Genomic DNA, 6366 nt, shown 5'->3' on the forward strand with positions numbered 1-6366 from the left:
CCGCACAGCCCTCACCAGCCACCCCAGCAGGGCAAGTGACGGTTCTCACAGTGAGGGTCCTGCGGGCAGACCAGCCCTCTCTGTCGAGTCTCCGACGCCCTCCCAAACCCGGCGGCGGAATGGAGACCACCTCCTCCCGGGCACCCCTCCGGCTCCCCCAGACACGAGCACAGGCCCGGCCCCCAGGCCGGCCTTCCGTCCGCAGCCTGGGACCCCGGCTCCCCGGGATCACACAGAGCCCAGCCGCACCCCCGTCGCCTGCACCGCGGGCCTGTCTTCCGCCCCCAGTGCTCGTGCCTAAGGCCTGAGCTCTCCAGGGGGCTGCAGGCGCCCACGCGGGCCCCGCCGGCCCTGAGGACGCAGGCTCCGGCACACGGAGGAACGCCGCCCGGACGCAAACGCGGCGGGTTAACGGCCCCAGGCGGCTGGGCCTCACCTCGGTCACCCCTCCTTGTCACACCCACACTGCCAGGCAGCAGGGGACCCACCAGGCCAGCCACAGCCCCAGGGTCAGGAGCGCTGGGCCCGTCCACGAGCAGTCTGTGGCCCAAGTAGAGGAAGGACCGTACTGGACACTCCCTTACTTTCAGGGCACGGACCAGCCACCAGGACCATCCTAGAGCCCCCCTCGGGCAAACCTAGCGCTCCCGAGAGGCCGAGGGGGCGGTGGCTCCGCTGCCCGCAGTCCCTGGCGCTCGCTGCCCTCCACGAGGGCCCTGCTGTGCCTTCCCAGAGAGCCACCCCGCCCCGCGCCCTCCCTGGCCTTACTCAGCCTGTTTCCCCTCTGCAAAGGACGGTGACACCGACATCTTGGGGTGACCTCACCTGGAAGGCCCAGCTCAGCCCTGACCCCCGACCACGCGCGGAACCAGGGCAGTCGGTGTGCGTGGCGTTCTCAGCAGGCACCGCCCGCCGCAGCCGGACCCCCTCAGACACGTCCAGGGCCGGCGGGAGCCCGTCTGGAGCGTGCGCAGCCTGAGGACGACCCGCGGGCAAAGCACAGCCGCCCTTCGTCCCCGCCTGCAGCACCAGGGTGGCCAGGGAGCCGTGTACTGGGAGGGCGGAGGCAGCCTGGTCGGCCGGGACCCCGCCAGGCAACCGAGCCCAGGGCTGCTCCACTAATCCCCCCACCCAGTGCAGCAAGGCCCTGCCACCCGCCCGGGCACAGCACCTGGCCCGCCCACGGGCCTGCTCCCCGCGCCCCCAGCCTCTGCCCACCCTGGGGCCCAGCTCCCCGACTCAGGGCCAGGGGTGGCAGAGCAGGGCAGAGCAGAGTCCCCACTGGTAGGAAGGGCTGAGGCCCAGAGAGGACAGGGGCAAGGGAGACACGGGACACACCCAGACTGGGCTGCGAGCTCTGGGAGGCCGCCTGGGAGGGGCCCTGGGGTGGACAAGGGGGCAGCTCAGCCTGCGGTCCTGTCCCAGCTGCTCCTGCCCCAGCTCCTCCTGCGGCGCGGACCCTGGGAAGTTCAGGGTCTCGTCCACAGCGACCGCAGGAGGGGGGGCGGGGCGCAACAGACCCTGTCCGATTCCCGGCCAGCGTCACCACTGGGACCACACTGTCCGTCACCGGGGCGCACATCAGGGCAGGGGATGCGGTTTGGGGCCACGGCTGAAAGGAGCAGCAGCGACGAGAGAGGCGACTCCGCTCCGCGGCGTGGCAGGGGCCCCCCCGGCCCAGAAGCGGCCACGCGCCCCGGCCGCCGCCACGCCCTCGGGCGGCCTCCGACTCCCGGAGCAAACAGGGCACCCTCCGTCGCCTCATTTGCATGCTGGAGGCCGCCGCCCACGGCGCCGCAGTGAGCGGGGCTTGGCGGCGGGTCCCGCAGGCCTGGGGCTCGGGCTCGCGGGGCGGCCCCTGGAGGTGGGGCGCGGCGGGGCGGGGCGGTGTCCCCGGCTCGAGTGCGGGGGGGTGGGGCGGGCGCGGCGCGGGCGGGCGCGAGTCCAGGGACGCGGCCTCTGCCCGAGGTCTCGTTCAAGCCCCGCGGACGCGGCGTTCTCCCTGTCATCCTAATAGGGCGACGCGACCAGCTCCGTGCCAGCGACCCGCCCGCGTTCAGCCCACACGCTCCGGTTTCGTGGAGCGGAAGGCGAGAGTGCAGCGTCCCGGCGCCCTGCGGCCTCGCTTGTCAATTCCGCACCCCGGCACTGTGACACCTTGGCGTGTCACCCAGTTTAACCGCTAACGGACACAGGCAAAGAGGCCTAGGGGGCACCGAGGCGGCACCCCGACAGCGACCGCGCGGCCCGCCCTCGCGTCGCCCGGCCCCCTCCGTCAACAGCAGGAAATTCACTCCGGGGGGGGGGGTCGGAAGGCACCTGGAGCGAAAACAGGAAGGGGAGGCCACCCAGGCAGCCACCGCGCAGGGGACGCTCCCCGCAGGAGGGGAAGGGCCCAGGGGCTCAGGTCCCACAGGGCAAGGCTGGCTCTGTGACACAGGGCGCTGCCTCGGCACGGCCTGGGGCTGCCACCCCAGGGGAGCTGGCACCCCAGGGCAAGGGGCGTGGCAGAGACGTCCCAGAAAACAGGGAGCAAGGTCACAGGCCCCTGTCCCGGGCCTCACCCACATCGGTCGCGACTGCTTCTCAGAGGCTCGGTGTCCCGGACAGGGCAGGGTGAAAACCCGGACTCTAGGTGTCCCCAGCCGCAAGGCTTCTCCGTGACACACGTGTCTCTGTTTGGCAGGACAACCCAACCAACAGAGATGGCTTTTCAGAAAGAGTTGCTTGTCCCCACACTGGCGGGGACACTGCCGGGCTGGGTGGGTCCCAGTTCCCTGCTGGCTGGGCCCTCAGTGGACAAGTGCTGACGTAGGCGGCGGGGTCCCAACTCCTCCCCTTGGAGAGGGGGGCGCGGGGAGAGGCGGGGGGCGGGGGGGACGACCCTGAGCGTGTCTGCTGGGCGAGAGGGTGGGAGCGGGGTGGCCACAGGGTCTCGGAGCGGACTGTGCCCTCAGGGAAAGCAGCAGGCGGGGAGCTGCGGGCCTGCAGGTTCTCGGTTCCTGCTACGGGTCACGAGAGTGGGTCTCTCACTTCCTGCCAGTCGTCAACAGGCTGGCCATGGGGGACAGTGAAGTGTCCGTGGGAGACGCTGACCAGACCCGCTGATAAATGGCCTCAGGGTGCAGCCGCCTGAGCCATCTCCCAGGACCTGCTGGAAGCTGCCAGGCTCCCGAGGACCCAGCGTGGGGGCCGCGCAGCCGCTGGGACCCACTCCCGGGCGGCTTAGCCGGCACCACGCACAGGGAGGCACCCGCTAAGGGGCTTTGGGGACCACACGCGCCTCCCCATCAAACTGACGAGAGGCCTCGAGCCCTCCCCTCACCCCTGCACCCTGAGGACTCACCCCTGGGACGCCCTGGGTGCCCCGCGCCCTGCTCCCCGCCCCGGGAGCCTCGGAGGGAGGGGACTGAGGGGCACACACTTCCACTTACGAAATAAGTGAGTCACAGGGGCGTCGTGTGCGGCACAGGGAATTCAGACAGTGACATCGCAATAACCACGTGCAGTGGCAAATGATGCGTGGGCTTATTTATTGCGGGGTCACGTTCCAAGTTACGTGAATGTCCAATCACTATGCTGTGCCCTTGAGACTAACAACATTGCATGTCAACTATAATTTTTAAATAAATTTAAGAAACAACAGCCCTGGCTGGCGTGGCTCAGTGGATTGAGCGTCGGCCTGAGAACTGAAGGGTCGCCGGTTCGATTCCCCGTCACAGCACAGGCCTGGGTTGCGGGCCGGGTCCCCAGTAGGAGCTGCACCAGAGGCAACCGCACGTGGATGTTTCTCTCCCTCTCTTTCTCTCTCCCTTTCCCTCCCTCTAAAAATAATAAAAATCTTTAAGGAAAAAAGACAATATAATTCTCTTAAGCATAGAATATGTGTCCTCGCACTCCCTCCTTATTTTATGGTTTTTCATATTTTGAAGCCAAAAGCTAGCCAACTCTTTGAATTTTGCTTTTGTTCCAAATCTTTGATCATAAGTATTTTCCCACACTGCTAAAATGTTTGGTGGCCCTGGGTGGTGCGGCTCAATGGATTGGCCCCGGCCCGCGAACCACGGGGTCGCCGGTTCGATTCCCTGTCGGGGCACAGGCCTGGGTATGGGGCGGGGCCCCAGCGGGCGGCGTGAAAGGGGAAACCACACACTGATGTTTGTCTCCCTCTCTTTCTCCCTCCCTTCCCCTCTGACTAAAAATAAATACATAAAATATTTTTTTAAAAAAGAAGTAGACAAGACTTTTAAAAAATAATAATAATAATAAAATAAAATGCTTGGTGAACATTTCAGTGGGCCATGCACCAAAAAGATATGTGCTAATTACATTACACAGGAATCTGTGTGATTTGGTTAAAGAAGGTGCCCTGAGCATAAATGACACAGGCATACGCTTCACCTAAGAAGAGTCCACTTCAGCACGATGCTGGAGAGCAAGCCGGGGTCCTCGCTCCTGACAGCCGTGCCTGCGGGGTGAGTGGGGGAGGGACGCCCGAGGGGAGCGCCCCACTCGCCGCTCTGGAAGGGAGACTGTCCCCCTCTCCCCAGGTCACTTACGCTCTGACGGCCTCGAGGCTGCTACTGCTTCTGAATGGATTTCACTTCCCTGGCTGCCATTTATTTTGGAGCTACAATTGTCCTCGATTTGTCGCACAGGACAGCCTTCAGATGCCTTTCGATCCACGTTCCCTACCCTGTGTACCGAGACGCCCACCAAGCAATGACGTCCGAGTGACAATGGGGACAGCTGACTGCACACCGTGGCTCCTAAACCACCCGCCCCTGAAACACCCAGGGCTCCTTGGAGAAGGGTCGGCCCAGGAGAGACCAGGGCGCGGGCAGCAGCTCGGCACCTCCCTCCCCACGCAGTGGACGTGGGCTCCCGGCTGCCCCCAGGAGGTCCCACCCGCCCAGCGCCCTCCCTCGGGTTGCCTCCGAGCCCACCCACGCTGGGTTCCCGGGGGCCCACCTCGCCCCGCACAGCACCTTCTCCCAGGGTTAGGAGTGTGCAGGGCTGGACAGCCAAGAGTCACGATGGAGTTTCAGTGCCCGCTCACCAGCGCACCGTCCCCTTGGGGACAAGGGTCCCCGTTCCCTCTAGGAGGGGCTAGGTCTGGTGGGGGGGAGGGTCCACCTCCGGGCCGCGCTGACCGCTGAGTGAGGCGGATCCGCCCGGGCCCTGCCCCCGCAGCCTGGCTCTTTCAGGGCTCTTGGAGCAGAGGCCTGCAGTTCCTTGCTGTGTGGGAGAGCCTTTCCCGGTGCCTGCCAGAGGGGGCGCAGCGCCGGCTCCGCGGCCCTGTCCCGGGAGCCTGCCTCGTCCCGGCCCGCAGATCCCGAACGCGGCCAGGCTCACTGTGCAGTTGACAAGGCCACCAAGACGGGTGCTAACTCTGCTCTGGAGCTAAGAGGGCGTCATTTCTATAGAGAGAAGTGTGCACGTTACATTCATTTTGTAACCGTGAGACACCACCAAGGTAGAAATGAGACCCGTGTGGCCATGAGCACACCCCGCCCACGAAGCTTGGTGTCTAAACACCACCATCCACAAAATCAGTCCGGGACCGTGGCCGTGGCACTGGGGCCAGGGAGAACCAGGCACGCCCCGGGCCGGGGGGTTACACAAAGACTCATGGATTCATAGGGATGTGTCGCAAAAATCCAGGAGCCAGATTAAAGGGACTCCCACTGGAAAGATCAGGGACAATGTTAGCACCAGAATAAACAGGAATCCTGGGTCAGACCAGGGGACACCCAGAAATCTATGAGCCATCACGGTATCACCACGAGTGAGCAGCCCTGGCGGGCGTGGCTCAGCGGACTGAGCGCCAGCCTCACACCAGAGTTCCCAGGGTCCGCTTCCGGTGGGGCACCTGCCTGGGTTGTGGGCGAGTCCCCAGCAGGGGGCGCGCGAGAGGCAACCGCACAGTGACGTTCCTCTCCCTCTCTTTCTCCCTCCCTTCTCTCTCTAAGAAGAAAAACATAAAATCTTCTTTTCAAAAGAGGACACGAGTGAGTGAACAATGAGTGAGCGTGGAAGGCTCCTTCCAGGACGACGTCGTTGTTCAGGCAGGAGAATCCGCGGTGAGCGCGGTGAGGAAGGAAAGACGCTCACAGTCCGAAAGCCTCTCCTCCGAACGCGCTCAGCCCCACGCTGCGCCGGCCCCTCACAGGGTTTCTCCGAGTCTGGCCAGGGACACGGTAGCATACTCTCAAAGTGTCTCACCAAAATGACTTTGAATGGCCAGTGAAAAATTTTACATAATTAGAAAATTTTACAAGGACAATTTGGAGATAAGGTTCGGGTGTGCTATTCATTTAACACCCCGCGCCGCTGCCGACGTGCCCAGCCCCGCCCCAGCAGGTG

This window comes from Pteronotus mesoamericanus, unplaced genomic scaffold (genome assembly GCF_021234165.1).
Source record: "Pteronotus mesoamericanus isolate MK-2021 breed Mesoamerican mustached bat unplaced genomic scaffold, CSHL_Meso_final contig_1193, whole genome shotgun sequence".
Classification (NCBI taxonomy): domain Eukaryota; kingdom Metazoa; phylum Chordata; class Mammalia; order Chiroptera; family Mormoopidae; genus Pteronotus; species Pteronotus mesoamericanus.